This window comes from Lissotriton helveticus, chromosome 4_1 (assembly GCF_964261635.1).
Source record: "Lissotriton helveticus chromosome 4_1, aLisHel1.1, whole genome shotgun sequence".
Taxonomy (NCBI): domain Eukaryota; kingdom Metazoa; phylum Chordata; class Amphibia; order Caudata; family Salamandridae; genus Lissotriton; species Lissotriton helveticus.
In genome coordinates this window covers 1,848,219,473-1,848,239,294 of record NC_136063.1, presented here as the reverse complement: position 1 = coordinate 1,848,239,294, position 19,822 = coordinate 1,848,219,473, and the positions used below count along the sequence as shown (strand labels likewise).

Sequence of the window (19,822 nt, the reverse complement as noted above, 5' to 3'; positions counted from 1 at the left end):
CTAAACTTTTGAAACTACAAACGTTTGTTGTGCACATTACCATAGCATGCACTTTGACCAGGAAGGACATGAACAATTACATTGAAAGTGGTGCATGCACCACTGTGACATACATTTGTGCAGAGAACATCTGTATGCAATAACCATTGTTTTTCTTAGGAGGACATGCTCTATTTGGCGGCACTCTGTAAATGCAGCACAAAAACAAGGTGTAAAATCTGATAAATAAATTACTCTTTTTAATAGCATTGTTGATCTGTTAGTTGATTAATCATTCTGTTTCAAAGGATCAATATATTTTATATTTGTGGATGAGAGAGAGTGTCTTAGTTATGCATATGTGAAAATTCGTGTCATTTCTCCTTAAACGTCACAGCTAAGATGAATATAAATTCATCAGGACATTTACAGACCATTAAAGGACTGATGTATAACACTGTGCTAAACCTTGAAATTAATAGAAGGGATTATGAGACATTGTATGTCTCAGAATGATGAAGGCCTTGAGCAAATATAATCTCAGCTGCTTGTCATATACAAAATTAATGTAAAAACTACCACATATGTAAGAAAGTGCTTCTTTTTATGTGCTAACCCTCATTTTCTGCTGACTGATATTGCTGATTTTTTACCTCTGCACACTGAAACACTGCTGTCCAAGTCCCAGTGTTTGTACTGTGACCTCTAAATGACAGTGGAATTGGCTAACTCCTAATTGGTACATTTAACTTCTCAGTAAGGCCAAACTATATGGTGCAAGAAATACGCCAATGGCAGGGAATAGTTAAAAGGCACCTGTATACTGCTGTACGTCACCCAATAGAATGACAAAGAAAACCTAGCTTAATGCCCACCTGTGTAGCCTAACATCTACAGTTGTTAAACCTGCAGGTGAGCCTATCAGAAATAACCCTTTTTGACAGAAAATAAATGTGCTTGTAGATATTAAATCCTACTTATTGGACCTTGTAGCCCACAAGTTAGGGTTTTGGCTTGGAGGATATTTTAATTACACAAATCATTTTCGAATGACATTTCACAAGTAATTATTGTGATTATACCACTATCCCACAACATGTACCTCAAATCCTGTTTGAGGGAAAATTCTTAAAGAAGAAGCATGGAAACTTTGTGATCAGCATGAACGCGAGCTGCATTTTCACAATGCGAACAGCAGGTATTTGATGCAGACAGTCCACAAACAATTCAGGTTTCGTTTTTACCTGAGCAAACTGTTTGGGTAATTGTTTGGAGGGCGAAACAATTCCAAATGTGAGCAGCATTTCTTTTAAAGCAAGTGAATAGAAAATCAACTCAAAAAGGCATTTTTGAGCTGAATTTAAATTTTTTGAGCATGAAACAAATGTTTGCTTTTTAATAGGAAGAAAGTGCAATGGAGAATGGGAGGATAATGATTATGCAGTAGCAAATTTCTCTTCTTGTCCCGAAGTTTCCTCATGCTTCTTGTTCAGCTCTTGGTCATTTTGGAGGGAAAGCATCATATCTTTTTTCTTCAATCTCAGCTGTATCCACAGCCTTGGAATCTTTACCATTTTCTTTGTTCTCCATGTCTCCTCCTTTGATGGCTATTGTGTGTAGCTAGTATGTGTATGTTTGTCATATGCCACCATTTTTTGTTATTCTGCAATGGCCATTTTGTGTAGCATATGTGTGAGTTGTGGCCATTTTATCTTTGTTTTCTTAGCCTCGTTCTTTGCTGGCCATGTGGCACCCACTATTTTAAGGAGCCATTGAGAGTGACTGAGAGAAAGAGAGTGAGTGTGTTTGTGTGCGTATGGTGGCCAGTTTGTCTTTTTTCCATACCTACTTCACTGGCCATGTGGTGGGTAAGCTAACGACCACCATTTTGTGCAGCCTGTGTATGTTTCTTTTGTTTATGTGTTTCTTTTTGTTTATGTGAAAAAAATAAACTCACTAGGTTATTCATGTACTAGTTAGTCCGTGCAGTTATTGCAATCACATGAATGATTACATTATCCTATCCACACCAGGGACCAGGCTTACGGACGGTCGACCCTCATCTTTCACAATAATCGAAGTTAACATAATTTCCCATCATACTGAATCAAGGGGGCCCATATCTTTTCGTGTTTCTTGAGCACACCACGAGCGATGTGCACTCGTCTTTCCATGTCTGCACACTAGTCCATAACCCTAGTCCATTCATGTAAGGGGGGCTCTGCTACCTCCAATGCCAGGCTACACCTCTTTTTGCTACTAAGTATGCCATGGTGATAAAGGAGTGTGAAGCACAGGACCCCCTCCCCAATGCACCCACAAATCCCAACAGTGTAATTTTGGGGTCAATTCGAGGGTTACTGTTCTCCCTACAACATGCCTCAAACTATTCTTTTGACCCCTCCTCAATAAATATGCACTTCGGGGCAATCCCAAATTACATAATAGAACAAGGCTGGAGACAGGCTTCACCGAAGGCACTCAGATCCCACGTCACGTCCTATATGCCATGGTCCGGCTGGGAAATAGTAAATCTGGTGTAAGTACTTGAATTGTATGAGGCTAAAGAACATGGACATTCCTAAAAGCCTAGGTGCCATTTTTGCCACAGACCACTCGGTGCTGTCAAGGATGCCCACATCTGTTTCCAACCTAGCCCTTAGGCTCATAAGGGGGTCAGGTCTGTTGGTAACTAAGGATTCAACTCGAGTTAATGCATGGGGTCACCTCTGTCTGCCTGATTCCATTCATTAATATTATAAGTGGGAGGCCGAATAGTACAGCTTAACATCTGCCCAACCTAGTCCCGCCTCAAATGGAGAGAAACAATATTTGTCAAAGTATACCCTGTGCATTATCCCGGCCCAAAGAAAACTGGTGAGCTGTGCCTGCAATTCAGTGAAAAAAGTAAGAGGGAATGGGTAGGAGTAGTGCTGCAGAACATAAAGGAAATGAGTAAGGGATATCATTTTGAATAGCACCCCCGTCCTGTCATGGAGAGTAGTAGCTTGGCCCATTCCTGCATATCGGATTGTGCTCTAGTCAGTATCTGGGTGATGTTAAAAGTCCAATATGTTTGTTGGGTGAGGGCTACCGTCATCCCCAGATACTGAACGCTGTCACCCGCTACCCTCAACCTGAGTCTTGAAACCACCTGGATGAGTTCAGCGAAAGGTTCCAACACAAGGGAAAATAATAATGGAGAAAGTGGGCAAACCTGTCAGGTGCCCCTTTCTTTGGAGTACATGGGTAATAAGGTGCTATTAAGCCAGTTTGGATCACTGACAGAATATAGAATGCCAACATATCGAACTATCAATATATAGTTGACAAAATAAAGAATGCAAAAATATCGAATTCCTATCTGCAAACAGGTAAGTACAAAAATATCGAATCAAAAATATAGCTGTAAAAAATATAGTCAGTCAAAATATCGAATTGTATTAAATGTCTTAAAAGTAATTTAAAACTAATGAAATAAGAAATCTAATTGACTAAAACAAACTTAAAAATACTTAAATTACCTTAAAATTAATAAATAATGAATGTAATTTAAAAAAAAATAAACATACAATTTTATTTTTTAATACATATATATATATAGCCTTCTCCCTTCTCTACCGGGTACAGCAGCGCTCATTGAAGCTTTATTCAGCTCCGTAATCAACACTCACTGAAAAAGTGCATGCTGGGATTTGGAGTCTTGTGAACATCGGACCACAGCTGCAAACCATCAATAGCGGAGCCTGCTACACTCCAGCCAATTGGAGCACCTTAGAACATTTAAAGAAGGGGGCGAGTGCAACCTATGGTAATTAGGCATCTGAGGAAGGCACTTACGCCGAAATGCATTATGCCTGTTACAGTGAATAAATGTCTGCCTGGTATTCCCCGCTGTGTCCTCTGGTCTTTTCTGCGGAGGGACTATGTTGGCATATTTTCACGAGCTGGACCGTAGCGCGTGTACAGAGGACCTGCCTCACAAGTGGCCTGCAAAAATAATGGCATCGTGGCAAAGCTTACCAAGGGATTGGATATTGCTGGCCCACCTCAGGAACACTCCGAACAAGTGGCTGCTGCTGCAAGCAGTCCTTGACTACACGAGGATGTCAGATCACTGTATCTCTAAGTCATGGCCCTGCTTGGAATTCGTGCTTGGGGTTGAGGCGTTGGGGACCCGAGGCAGCCATGAACACTTCTACTACAGGACCCACTCGGCTCATATTAGCATTCTCCTTTCTCTACCGGGTACAGCAGCGCTCATTGAAGCTTTATTCAGCTCCGTAATCAACACTCACTGGTAAAGTGCATGCTGGGATTTGGAGTCTTGTGAACATCGGACCACAGCTGCAAACCATCAATAGCGAAGCCTGCTACACTCCAACCAATTGGAGCACCTTAGAACATTTAAAGAAGGGGGCGAGTGCAACCTATGGTAATTAGGCATCTGAGGAAGGCACTTACACCGAAATGCATTATGCCTGTTACAGTGAATAAATGTCTGCCTGGTATTCCCCGCTGTGTCCTCTGGTCTTTTCAGCGGAGGGACTATGTTGGTATGTTGGTGAACAAGCTCCCTAGTGGAGTGAAGCGCGTCGTCTTAAATTGAATAAATCGTCATCCTGCAACTCACTTGAGGAGTGACTTTTCTTTGCTTGATATTCGCTGCATTGAGAGGGGCTTTTGGAGGTCCAGACCTGTTGGGTTCCGCCAGTCATTAACGGAACAAGGAGTGCTTTTTTAAAAAGTCATTGCCACCAGGCAGTTATTTCACGCAAGGGGAGAGAGTAGGCAGTATCATACTGCCTGATAAGAGTGCCAATGGAGGTTCGAGCGGAGAAACAAACCTGGGAGCAGTATGGAGGCACACAGTCCTGCGCCATGAATTTGGGACACCACGGAGGTGTTTGGTTCACCCCATCACTGTATGCGGCACCACGACTGACTCCAGTCCCACCATGCATCACTCTTTTGAATCACAAGCATCCACCCAAGTACCTGCATTTAGGAGGAGTAGCCGAGAGACTGCTACTTAGGGGGCAGTCTCTATGTCCAGGACTTACCGGCCAAGCCTGTGAAGCCGGCACTGATGACGGCCATTTCCGGCTAGAAACGCGTCTGCCATAGCGTTTCACGGACTGCGAGGACAAAGCTGTGTTCTGCTTGAATAAATCCTTTGTTGGCACTCGGAGCTGTGTCCTGCTTACTTTCTTTGGAGGTGAGCGTGTGGTTTTGAATGTATAGTACCGGGTTGCCGATACCGGTACCAAGGACACACCGTCTCGATCTGGTGCTCCGCGTCTAAAAGGCAAAAACTGTGGTATAGCACGAGGAGTGCACAACGCAGCGCCCCCCCAAGCAAAAGTCATTGCCACCAGGCAGTTATTTCACGCAAGGGGAGAGAGTAGGCAGTATCATACTGCCTGATAAGAGTGCCAACGGAGGTTCGAGCGGAGAAACAAACCTGGGAGCAGTATGGAGGCACACAGTCCTGCACCATGAATTTGGGACATCACGGAGGTGTTTGGTTCACCCCATCACTGTATGCGGCACCACGATGGACTCCAGTTCCCACCATGCTTCACTCTTTTGAATCACAAGCATCCACCCAAGTACCTGCATTTAGGAGGAGGAGCCGAGAGACTGCTACTTAGGGGGCAGTCTCTATGTCCAGGACTTACCAGCCAAGCCTGTGAAGCCGGCACTGATGACGGCCATTTCCGGCTAGAAACGCGTCTGCCATAGCGTTTCACGGACTGCGAGGACAAAGCTGTGTTCTGCTTGAATAAATCCTTTGTTGGCACTCGGAGCTGTGTCCTGCTTACTTTCTTTGGAGGTGAGCGTGTGGTTTTGGATATATATATATATATATATATATATATATATATATATATATATATATATATATACATATATATATATATATATATATATATATAAATATATATTAACATAATATTAATACAAAATATACAATATTTTTACCGTAGGATAGCGGGAGGGTAAAATTTACTATTACCTCTCCAGTGAGTGCAACAGTAGGGAAAGCATTGGATAGCGTAGGGGTGATAATTACTATTCCCACTCCAGTGAGTGCAACAGTAAGGAAAGCGTTGGATAGCGGGAGGGTAAAAATTACTATTCCCACTCCAGTGAGTGCAACAGTAGGGAAAGCGTTGGATAGCGGGAGGGTACAAAATTACTATTCCCACTCCAGAGAGTGCAACAGTAGGGAAAGTGTTGGATAGCATAGGGGTAAAAATTACTATTCCCACTCCAGAGAGAGCAACAGTAGGGAAAGGGTTGGATAGCGTGGGGGTAAAAATTACTATTCCCACTCCAGAGAGTGCAACAGTAGAGAAATTGTTTGATAGCGTGGAGGTAAAAATTACTTTTCCACTCCAGAGAGGGCAACAGTAGGGAAAGTGTTGGATAGCATAGGGGTAAAAATTACTATTCCCACTCTAGAGAGTGCAACAGTAGGGAAAGTGTTGGATAGCGTAGGGCTAAAAATTACTATTCCCACTCCAGAGAGTGCAACAGTAGGGAAAGCGTTGGATAGTGTAGTGGTACACATTACTATTCCCACTCCAGAGAGTGCAACAGTAGGGAAAGCGTTGCATAGCGTAGGGGTAGAAAATACTATTCCCAATCCAGAGAGTGCAACAGTAGGGAAAGCGTTGGATAGTGTAGGGGTAAAAATTACTATTCCCACTCCAGTGAGTGCAACAGTAGGGAAAGCGTTGGATAGCGGGAGGGTACAAAATTACTATTCCCACTCCAGAGAGTGCAACAGTTGGTAAAGCGTTGGATAGCGTAGGGGTAAAAATGACTATTCCCACTAGAATGAGTACAACAGTAGGGAAAGCGTTGGATAGGGGGGAGGTAAAAATTACTATTCTCACTCCAGAGAGTGCAACAGTAGGTAAAGCGTTGGATAGCGTAGGGGTAAAAATGACTATTCCCACTACAATGAGTGCAACAGTAGGGAAAGCATTGGATAGCATAGGGGTAGAAATTACTATTCCCACTGCAGTGAATCTAACAGTAGGGAAAGTAACAATTTAATATATTAATAAAAATAAAATAAATATCAATACCAATAAATAGTGTATTAAAATGAATTACCAATTTAATATTATGTCATCATTAATCAATTAGAAATACATATACATGTTAGTTATTAAAAAGTAATTACCTATTGAATATTAAAAACGAAATATTAATAAAAATTAATACCAATTAATAATTATTTAACAGGTAATTAATTATCAATACACAAAAAATATTTTTAATATAATAATTTACTACAATTAAATTACTTCCCACCCTATTCCCCTATAAACCCACAATCCGCTATGGAAAATACCTTAATACAATTATCAATAAATCAATTAATACAAATTAATGACCAATTAATAAAAATAAATTAACAATTAAAAATTAATTAACAATAAATTACAAATCAATACAAATAAATTAAAAAAAAATATTTACTTAGTTACAATTAAATTACTTCCACCCTATTCCCCTATAAACCCACAACCCGCTACGGAGAATAAATTATTTCAATTAATATAATTATTAATTATTCAATTAATAACAATTAATTACCAATCAAACAATAAATAAATAAATAAATTCAAAATGACTACCAATAAATACATAAAAATATTTAACTAATTACAATTAAATTACTTCCCACGCTATTCCCCTTTAAACTCACTACTTGCTACCTAAATAAAAAGCAAAATTAAATTAAAAATAATTAATCATTTCTTAGAATTAATATTTAATTTAATATAATTAAATTACTTCCCACCCTATTCCCCTATAAACCCACAACCCGCTACAGAATTAAATTACGCAACAATTAAATAACATAAAATTCATTACTTGAAATAAATTAAACACACATTACAAAAATAATATACACTTTTCACACATATACTAACATACAAAACACTTAAAAAAATCGATATTAAAAATTCTGTATATTTTAATGCCTATATTATATACTTTGTTATTGTGACTTCTATATTTTGACAATCGATATTACTTACCTTCAATTCGATATTTTTAAATACTATATTGTGTCCATTCAATATTTTGTCCATTCTATATTTTTACTTCGATATTATGTCCATTCTATATTTTTTTTTCGATATTATGGAAGTACCCCCAAGGGAATAGTAGTTCTTTGTAAAGTACATGAGTTCTTGGACTAATCAATATTCAAGCAAGGGGAGGTCCCTGACTGCTTAAGCCGATTTTCCAAGAAATCGTTGTGACGTTTTGGTACGGGTGTGTAGTGTAGTTCCTATATTCCCAATAGGCTCTGCGCATTGGAATAATATATTCAGCAGTGTAGACGTAGGACTGAGGTTATCTAGGTCTCTACTGACTATATTAGACTTAAGGTTTGCCAGCTAGCTCAGAGGTAACTAGAAACTTTCTCGAATAAACGAGGAGGAGTTTAACCTCCCTGGATAGACAAGAAGGGATTAGCTTCTGACAACCATAAAACATGACAACTTTGCTCTCCCTGAATAAGAGTATATCTCTAGAGTCGTGTGAAAACAAAATACAGCTATTTCACTCAGTCAAATGTGCGTACTTAGTTTCACCAGAATGCAGAGAAAAGAGAGACGGGCGTTTTCAATAAAAGGTGTTATTTATTGAGCAGTCTTCTTCCTCATACAAGAGAAATGAATTGCCACAATTGTAATACTCATGGTAAAGTAAAGTGCGTACAGTAAAAGGAGGAGTATAAAATAATACTGTAAAAGCATTGATATGGTTTCTTCGCCATATGATACTTTAAAATAGATAAAATATATACATACATATATACATTGACTAATCGTACTCAACTGGTGCTTCTAAATACGCCTACCCCGGTGTACCTGACCTAAGCCTAATACGTGGGAAGGAGTAAGTAAGTAGCAGTTTAAGTTAAGTTTGTTTTGCCAAGAATCTGACTCAAGAATTCTCTGTAAGGGTTTAGTCAGTTCCGTACCTAGGTAATAGAAAGCAGGAGGTCTGGTATCTCTCTCTCAGGACTCGATATCCCAGAAACCCGCAAGGGTAGGCTGGAAACGCCGGAGCTGGATTTCTCGGCAGGAGAAAAGACAGCGTCTTTCTCAGCGCGTCAAGGAGGAGGGTCAGCGTCCGTGGGCTCTCGCATCAGCTGGGCTTTCGGAAGTAAATAGCTGCTCTGCTCCAGAATTATCACCGTGTGTTTGCTTAAGGCAACGTTGGTATATTTATACCTGAAAGGTGCCTGGGTTTGACGTAAGGTTGGTCATAAAACATCAGTAAAGATGTCACTAAGAACTGGCCGTTCTTACAGTGCTTTACAGGAGTTCTGGGACTAAATCAAAAAAGTAGCAAGGGGGATTTCCCAGGTTGCTGGAGGCTTGGTTTTGTTTAGAGAACTCGGTGTGCTTTACTAGGGGGCCGGAGAAGTAGCCTTGCTTAATGTGACAGCATGTGCTACAACTGAATTATGGATATGATTATTATGCCGTTGTATGGACATTATTGATTATAACCGGACAAGGGCATAAAATAGGAATATCGATTCAGGTTTCCTAGATAAAACACTCCACCCACTCCACAAATTAATGTCCATCATTACTAAAACTTAAGCAATAGTAAACATAAAAGGTGCATGTGTATACCAACCCACCCCAAAATACATTTTTGCATTTGAAATGGTGTATGCGAAATACATGAAAATGATTATAGGTACTGTACGCTTTTCAAGCATTGTAATCATTCATTAAAAAGGTATGCATATATATATCAGCATGAATGATTTGCGAAATTTACACATGAAATGGCTCTTAATACAGAAAAAAAGGTGCGAGACCATTCCATCACATATAAATACAGTTGCTGTAAATGTGCTAGACGTGATATATTGTCTTTAGAGGTCCTAAAATAGAAGCTCTGTTCTCTAAGAATAGGTCTACTTCAAGCAGAGTACATGTGCCAAAAAAACCAAAGGTAAATATTTTGGAACTGGGAAAAAAAACTAATTTCGCTTTCAGGGGAGAGAGAAAAAATATAGTTCCAAATATGTTCAGTAGCTTTTGTTTATCAAAGCCGAAGGCCGAATTCAGAGTTCAGGAAACGCTGTGTACTAGTTTGCTTTAAAGTTATTCTTTTTGTTCGGGGGAAAACATAATTTCAGACAGACTTTCAAAAAGGTGGTTTACCGCTTCAGGTGAAAGTTCGACCAAGTTGGAAAATGCCGCAACTGTGCAGTCGTGAGCATGATTGCTATCATCGATGACAGGATCAGCAGTGCCCACAGAAGGTCGTACCTGGGTGATGTTGCTCTCATCTCGTACTTCACTACCCTTTAATCGCAGTGGTGAAGTCTCAACGAATGCCGTCATCAGGATGGGTAACCGCTGGAGACAACACGATGCATGAGCCGTTACAGGACTTAGCAAGGTATCTGTATCCAATGGTACTTCTGATTGTAGTGTAAGACAGACGTCCAACACGCATTCTTTTCCGCATAGCATACATCGAAGCACAGGTAGGATACAATTTTGCCAGATGGGTCTGAAGGAAAGAAACCAGGTCATATTCAGATCTCTTAGCCGGGCTAATCCAAGGACTTTAGTTATGCGGTCCCGATAGCGTATAGCTAGGATCGTTTCTTCCATTGTTGCTGCAGTCTTGTCTGCATTTTGGCTTGCCATAACGAAGCAGCAGAATCAAAAATAAAATGCTGCTACGAGTCCCAACAGGAGTGGTAGGCCACCAAAGACAGAATGGACAAAATTAGGAAAAATGCCCAGAACTGTTGTGAAGGGTGTTAACAGTCCCCAAAAAATTGTCTTAAATACGTGTGGGATACCTCCAGTATCAGACATATTTAGGATTTGGCTTAACATTTCTGCGAAATGTAGGGGGCAATTTGCTGATAAAAGGCTATGTATCTCTGCCGTTGTCCTTGCGACTTGCAGATAATACGTTTCTTTTGATGACGTCAAGGGCACAGTTGTCTGCAACAGGAAAGACTTTATTGTGCTTAAAGTATCAATTCGAATAGAAGAGATATTCAAAAATGGCCAAATGTTTTCCTCCCTGTCTGGAGTGCTGTTTGGAAACAATACTTGCATACAGCAAGTGACCATGGAACTAACGCTAACTAGATAAGCTTTTACTGGCACCATGCCACAACATCTGTGGTCCACTATTAGAATATAGCTCCCGTTAGAAAGCCGTCTAAAGAATGGCTCTATTCGAGTTGCAGGTGTGCCATGCTGGTGACATGAAAGGTTATTTGAAGTGTCCTCACAGGCCCCATGCAGGTTAATACCTTGACACAGAAGTATACCACTTAGTGATCTTTTACAGTTATCACCACTGAGAAATATATTCTGTTCCTTTTCACCATAACATGTGTGTGTGTAAGGTAATTTCCATGATGACGTAATGTACCCTTTACCCAACCTTTCATACTGGCCTGCTGGTATATATTCTTGACAGAATTTAAATTTGAAAGTTGTTATCGGAATAGTTATTATTCCCTGTATTATCCATTCAATGACAGGTCGTTCTGACATTGTCAATGGTGATCTCTCAAGTTTTTCAATGCTCAGAATTGTATATTCCGCTCCTTTCTGTGCCAAGCTGATTTGTGTATCAGTAAGGTTAAAGATAGAGAATAATGACGTTGTTTTGATTAAACGCCAAGGCACGTAGCCTGAACGCAGATTTTGTAACGTCCAGCCTAGCTGTACAATAGAACGTAATTGTGACTGACCATGTTGTAACATTAGCAAGTCCTGTTCTATTATATCTATAGCAGATGATACAATGCTGTCCAATGAATATATTCTGGAAGACAGAGTCATTAACCCATTGTCCACAACAGAAAGTGATTTTTCCGAATTAATACGGTCAATTTCCCGTATTTTTTCTGTTGCTTCAATTTGCATTATTTTCCAAGCTTCGTTGTAAGCTGCGTATATGCTGGCCACTATGAAACGTTTTTGACGCTGTTTGCGTGGTCCCATTATGAAATCACGCAAGTCAGCACCATCTTTAAGTAAAGTCAAGTGTTGCTTAATTTCTGCCAGTGTGGATGTGTGTAGCCATTCGAGGCAGAGTTTTCCTACACTGTATGTTGTAACTATCCCTGGATGTTGTCTCTGGGAGTATCTAGGGTCTGGCCTGGTCAATTTGAACCCCTGTATTTTGTTCAGGAATCTATCTTGACAGTTATTTGTGTCTGTGGGCCAGATCAACCATTTCTTCCAATCAGGATGTGTTCTGTTTTGGTTAAAAATATGGGATACGTCTATTTCAACATCTGTAGTGCTATTATTGTCAGGTGTTGGCTTTGGAATAGACGGTTTGTTCAAGTCTTTAATTTTGGCTAGGCCAAGACAGGTTGTCTGTTGAATGGTATCATTCAAGAATATAATTTTTTCTGGGATCATGCAGGCTCTAAATAAAGATTCTATACCTTGGACCTGACAATCTTTGGTACCCCAGATTGTTTTTGTTTCAATGTTGTTTTTCCAAAAATCAAAACCAAATGTAGTAATTTTTTCATAAAATGCTTCTGAATAGATTAATTTAGTGTTTGTCAGCATTGTTTTCATTCCTGTCTTATTTAACATTTTGAAATAAAAGTAAGCATGGGCAGATTTTGCGAATTGGCAATCCGCGAATTTGCGTATTTACGGATTCGCAATCCGCAAAATCCGCAAACTCACGCGAATTTTTTTTTTTTTGTGTTCGCAAGGATTTCTGCCAGTTCGCGAGGGTTGTGTACCAGTTCGCAATTGCGAACTTACTTGTCGGCTCGCAACGGCCGCGACTATGTTGTTTCTACGTCTGGTTCATCATCACAGGTTCACAGCACCTTCTGTTTCACCACTGCCACCCTCTGGTACACCCATGCCACCCTCTGGTACATCACTGCCACCCTCTGGGTGGTTTATCACTGTAGATTATGGGGGTGAAAAAAAGCAAGCACACCTGCCCTGCTTCAACTGACATGAATTAATTTGGGGTTGATTAATGTGTCACTGAATTTAAACTTCCAGTCTGGCTGGCACCTGCTTCCTTATCTGTAATTTGCTTTCTGTTGCAGTGCAATTTTTTTTCACAGGACCTTTGTGGCCTACTTGTAGCTATTCTATGAGCCTGCTGTGAGGGTCAGAGCAGGGTCATAGAATAGTTGCAAATAGGCAACTGAACTCTGGAGGGGCCCCTCAGGAAGCACTAGAGTGAATGGTTACTAATGCTAAGATTGAACTTTTGCACCTGCTGAGTGCTTTCAGTTTTGCAAAAATAGTTTTTCTGCAATTTCGCGCGATTCGCAAATTCGTGCGAGATCGATTTCGGAAGCCGCGAATTCGTGCGAATACACGATTAGTTTTTTTTGCGGCGTGTTTTTCGCGTGATTTTTTGCGTGTTCGCAAGCCGCTTGTAGCACAACGTTTGCGAAGTTACCCTAGCGGTCGTACATGGGCGCGGCCATCTTGTTTGCGTGACGTATTTCCGTTTCCGGGCGCTATGTGTAATCTCGCAAAGTGTGCGGCTCGCTAGTACAATTTCGCGTGTGATCAGGAGGAAAATCTCGCGCGAACTTACCCACGCGGTCGTGAACGGGCGCGGCCATCTTGTTTCTCATTCATTGCTATGGTTCTGGGCATGCTTTCTGTATCCTCTTTGAATCTCTGCCATCCTTTGCTTGTTTGAAGTTTTTTTTAATCTATTTTACTTATTATCTATCCCTCTATTTTTCTAGCTCTATATTTTTGTGTTTTCTGCTACTTTTGGTTAATTTCAAACTACTTTTTTAAACTCTTTTCTTTTCTTCTTCCCTATTCTATTTCTTCTTTATTATTTAGCTTCCTTTCTGCCCAGACCATGGTAAAGGGAGCCGGGAAGCATCCTGAGAAGGGGAAGGGTCCTGCACCCCGTGCCCGGCTCCCGTGCGGGCGTTTGAGGGGGGAGAATGTCACAGCCCGGGAGATCTTCAGCGCGGAGGAGGTGGCCGCACTAGTTTTTTATGTTCAGCGCCGCCTCCCCAGGACCATCATGGCAGGCGGCAGGATCGCTAGCGGGTACGGGATCCGGGAGCGCCAGAAGCGGTGGGAGAAGGTGTGCCGGGCCATGTACCAACACTCTCGGGTCCGGCGCACCTACAACCAGGCCACCCACCGTTGGACGGATCTCCTGGACCGGGAACGCGATCTGCTGGACCTGCTCGGCCTTCAGATCCCCGGGCTTGGTGAGTAGTAGTAGCTATTTCTTTACTACTCTGTTTTCTCCTGCTCTGTGTGTTATTATATTGCAAATGTTTGTTTTTTACCAAGAGCATTAATGCTGCTGCTTACATTGTAGGTAAATTATATTTCAAAATCTTCTGTGCATTTCAGGTGCACTGCTCTCCTTCTCAGTAGCGTTGCTACTATGCTTATTTGTTTTCGATTTTGTGTTCATTTCATTGGCCTGTGAAATTATGTATGAGTGTAGTTTAAAGAACTGCGTAATGCTAGACACTTAGGGTCAGATTTTCCATTACCGGCGCATCCCTGCAAAGTAGCAGGGATGCGCCAGTAATTGTGCGCCACGCCACCACCACCCATGGTGCGCCGTATTTACAATGGGCCCAAAACATCACCGAAGCGTTACGCATCTGTGCCGTAAAGGCGGCGCATTGCTGGAGCTGCGTCGCAATGATGGCGCAGCTCCAGCAATGTTCTGGGGTGCCCTATCTCCCCAATGCTGCGTCAAGCCGTACGTCTGCTTCAAGCAGGCGCAGGGTTTGAGTCACGCATCATTGTCCTCAAAGTGACTGATTGAAATCTTGTAGATTTCCCTCAGCCACTTTTAGGGTGCGTTCCTGCGCAGGAACGCCCTCCCTTGCGCCGGAATGCCCCCTGATGGCGCAGGGCTTTACAACGTGATGCATCTCCCATATGCGTCACGTTGTTAATATACGCCGCACCATGGCGCCTCTTTTGTTCTGCCGCTGCGTCACAAAAGTCACGCAACAATGGAGCAAAAGAGCCGCAAGGGGCTTCTAAATCAGCCCCTACAGACTCAAGTCCAGTCCTTCCTTTGTACACCTGGCAATAAGAAGAAATAGTGGTGGTGGATTGATAGTAAGTTTGAGTATTTTAATGACTGGTTAATGTAGTAGTAAACTTTTTAGTGTTGTCGCTGATCTGCAATCACGATGGACTTTGTCTGTCACTTCGCGTGCTGCGGACTGCTGCCTGCCAGTCCTAGGCGAACCTTTTTAGTAGTTTGTGTAGTGAGTTACATAACTTTCCAAGTCGACGGTCCGCAAATCAAGCAATACTAATATCGTAGTAGACCACATGAGATAGGTCAATATTTCCCGTGGAATACTTGTCCATTTGCTATTTTGCCAAAATATTTTGTTATTGTTCTTTTCAAATGTTTGATTTGGTTGACAAATATCATCCATGTTTTCTGGTCTTTCTTTCTTTCATGTTGTACATCAGCTCCCCCCGGGGGCAAGATGGCATTGGAGGAGGCTGCTGCTGCTGCTGAACAAGGCCAGGATCGGTCAGGCGAGGGCTCCTTTGCTGGCCCCGGTAAGTTTTAATTTTAATATAGAGTACCTATTTTTTCCTAGCGTTCCTCATTCGATTTTTTCTAAATCGTCTTTGATCTTCTTGTAGACTGAATCTAAAATCTTATCCTGCCTCGACTATGACTCCCTGTGGTATTACTAGATTATTCTTATTAGTCTGTCTGTGTAGCTAACTAAGATTGAACATTTGGCAAAAGGTGTAAAACGAAACTCCCATTCTAGTCTCAATAGCTCTATGCACTGAGTGCAGTCCTCTGGGATTGTCCATAATGTCTTTTCAAGTCTTCTAAATGTTTATGCTTTGACAATTACCAACAATAAAAAGGTGAATGACCACCAAGAAAGAATAAGATACTACTTTACTTTTGGTTTGGATAGGAGGACAATCCATACTACTACTGTTGCAGGGACAAATCTGTACAAAAAGAACTATGGACACTAAATAGTGCATTGTTTATCAATTATAATAGGCGCAGGTAGACTTTCCACATACCTCAGTGATATCAGACTTTGAAGAACCCCCAATCTCCTTACTGACTAGATAGTGTGGCAGAGTCATTTAGCTCCCGAATTCATCGATGATTGATCCCCAATGATGATTATCCAACGCAGGACAAGAGTACGGAGTCAGAGTCCAGAAGTGTCAGAGGCACGGGCTCATGCATTGCAAATTGCAAAACCTTTTGCTCATTCACTCATGACCAAAAACCACAGAGTCTATTTAAGTTTTAAAGCTTTATTAAAAGTAAAAATATTTATTAAAATCAAGCTTGTCATAAAACATAAACGGTTGATTAAAAATGGAAAAGTGCTTATAGTGATTTATTTCATACATTTATTGTGGGCGAGCCGAGCCCTCACCTGGTTTGAACTTTAATTTTCTTTTTGGTGCTGAATCGTTGGTCCCTCCGTCCTAGTGATGATGATTTGTTCTTAGAAGTGAAGCTTCTGTCTGTTATGAGACAACTGGTGCGTGTTAAAAAGCAAGCATTCATCAGTTGTGCCAAAAAGTGCAGCAAGACAACACCCTTCCCTGGAAAAAGGAATATTTTTAGTTTAGAGTAGACAGTCACAAATTATTAGATTGTTTTCTGTATTCACATTTCTTCATTCCTAGACAAAATACTAGTGATTGGTGTATGTCTATGACATCTAACATTCTTAAATGTACTTTGTAGGTGGAACATCTGGTGCTGGGCCCAGCGCGGAGGTGGAGGAGGAAAGTTCTGGGGAGGAGGCGGTGCAAGTGCCGGACCAAATGCTGTGCGGGTTGCCACGGTAGTGGCGGGCAGTGGTAAGCTCTTATATTCCTTACTTATTGAGATTTCAGACTGCATAGTGTGCTCCCCGTGAGAAAACGTAAGGTTTGTCCAGATGAGAGACATGAAGAATGATTGACATATAGTTTGAATGGATGGATGCCTGAAACATGGTACTATCTGACTCTTAGATAGCATATGTGTATCTCGACAGAGTACACGGTCACTGGATGAACTAAGTGTTACTTTGAAGAGCATGTAACACCGCACCCGCACGTCCGTCCCAGTGTAGGAAAGGCAAGGAAAAGAAGTTGTAATTTTGTCCGAATACTACCATGAATAGCAGCAGTAGTTTGTATTGCAAGCACAGCATATATCCGGCTATTACGATGGCCACTCACTACCTCTGTTAATAAGTTTAGTAGAACTCGGTCATTCTTGTGTGGATGTATCACTGTTCACTCAATAAAAAGCAAAGCACCTAAAGTCATCCCATGTGTAAGGAAATACATACCATGTGCAGTGATAGATAATCAGATTATTTATCTTCTTCATTTTCCTTTTCTAGTATCTATTCATTGGCACTGTAGGGTGAAAGTTAAATTAATTAAGCAGTAGCCCTTGTAACAGAGTATTCTCAGTGCCACCCGTAATAGAAAAGCAAGAGCATCACCACCTGCATGTAGTGGACTGGTACAGTAACGCAAGTCTGTCTCACTCATCATGGCGGGCGTCTGTTTTGTTGAGAGAAGAAGAAGAATAAGACTGGTGTACTGTCATAGTCGACTCTCATGGAGTGAGTCCATAGTGCTCGTAGAATTGATTCCTTAAACTCCCACTAATGTTAGAGCAAGGATGAAGAAGTGGGAGGTTAGATAGATACTGGACACAATAGTTATGTACTGCGCTTGCAAGTTGCTACTTCTACTGTGACACAACTTTCTGCTGAATCATTTTGTGTTAATCTTAAAGAGCATTGGTTACAGACTATGACTTTCTTTCTTCATATAGATGCTCCTTCCAAACCAACCCGGAAGGAGCTGGCTTCACGGGCCCGGCAACGGAGGCTTGAGGCCACTGTCGCTGAATATCGGCGGCTGGTGGCCCAGGAGGAGGGGGACACGCAGTCTACAACAACATCTACCGGCACAGCTGCATCCTCCTCCACGCTCCCTGGGTCACCCAGTCAGCGCAGAAGGTCTCCAGCGGTACGGAGCCGGGGTACCGCTGCCGCAGCCACCCGCCACCGCCGAGCAGCAAAGAAATCAGCTGCCCCCCACAGCAGTTGCAAAAAACGTATGCACCGCCTTTCCCTGAGGGTTTCCTACCTCAAGCAGGAGCTGCTCAACACGAAAACCCTGCTTGAGACCCTCCTCAAGGAGCATTCCGACCTGGCCCGGAAAGTCAACAGCAGTAGCCAGCAGTAGGAGGAGAGACTGTCCCTAGCCCCTTTTTTAAAGACTTCTGGGGGGTGGGAATTGGGAGTTGGGTTTTTTCACTTTTTTGGACTTTTCAAGGACATTCGTTGGGGTTAGGGAGTGGGGGTGGGTTGGGTCTTGTGGGAGATTATTTTTGTCAGGGATATAAATATACTTTAAACTTTATCTTAGCATACATGTTTTTTTTACTGCTTTTGAGGCTGGTGGGTGGGGGTTTAACAATAACTTTGTTTTCGTGAAACTGAAGTGGCATCTTGATTCAAGTTGTGTAATTAATTGCCCAAATGTTTTCAAAACTAAGTGCCTCTCACAGAGTAAGTGAATTCAATAGTCCTAGGACTTTACTAGTACGAGCGTCAGTCTCTCGTCTCTCCTAATACTCCAGTATACTTCCTCCCCCCAAACTCTTATCTTACCTGTAATTTGTGTTTTGAAATAGGGCTAGGCACAGGGCTGGCTGCACGGCAAATGGCGATTAAGGTTGGCAATCCTGGGCGGATGAAATGTCATCCTTGCGTTGGTACTAGTGGTGGTACACAGTGGCAGTTGCAGTATCTGAAAAAAAAGAAAATGAGACCTTGCTTGTCCTTACCGTAGCATTAGAACGGTACGATAGAGAATATAGCAGGTGACAGTACACTCGAACAGTGCCACAATGTAGCCTAACAAATGGTAAAGTATTGAAAGTATAACTAGTACTTGCGTTGAATTTATTTGACATTGGCTACTACTACAAGAAATAGTACCGAAGGTGAAGGACACAGCAGCGTAATAATTTGCCACGTGTAGGAGGAGGATGTTCTAATCTTGATGACCTATCAAGTTGATGGGGCACATGAAAATCTGCTTTCATTTGCCAATAGTGACTGAGTGTCAAGCTGAGTAAGAATAGAATATATATCCTCGGATTCCTTCACCAGCCTGTTGCTATGACCGTATCCTCCCCAGCAAGTGTGTGGAATTATTGCTGTCATTTAGTCACACATCAATCAAAACCACACAGCCCGGGGGAAGAGGGTTAGGGTTTGGAAAAAGGATGGGAATGTTTTTTTTTTGGGGGGGTAAGTTTTGTTGAGAGAAGAAAAAAAAGCACAGCATGGACAAACAATAATTGAAATAAAGAAATTTTTGGGTACAAAGCTAACCATAAATCTTTTAAGTGACATAAAGGAAGTGCATGCACGACTGCATGCATGGTTACTGAAAAGTAAGTACTATTTTCGACAACCGTGAATGACAGAATGCGACAGTACAGGGCTGCAGCGTTTTCACTTGCCTATCTCTGCACTCAGAGAAACACTTCTTACATTAAATTAGTTTTAAAAAATAGCAGAAGTAAAACATATAGAATGGCTGTAGGGATGAATTTAGAAGCAGAGAATGGAGATCCAAGAAATGCAGAGTCACACTCATAGAAGTTCACAGCAATAACATTACTTTAAAGATAATTAAAAAAGAACGGATACTGTATCTGTATGTTGTTGTAGTTGTCCTGTTGAATTTGGTAAGTTGCATGCATCAAACATTCCTCTTATTAG

The 19,822-nt window shown here is 41.5% G+C and overlaps 1 protein-coding gene across 1 annotated transcript in view; it reads left to right on the top strand.

Moving 5' to 3' along the window:
• LOC144827705 (sodium/hydrogen exchanger 2-like) overlaps positions 1 to 19,822 on the top strand; it is a 621,902-nt gene that overhangs the window by 391,972 nt on the left and 210,108 nt on the right. The gene's annotated exons all lie outside the window — the stretch shown is intronic.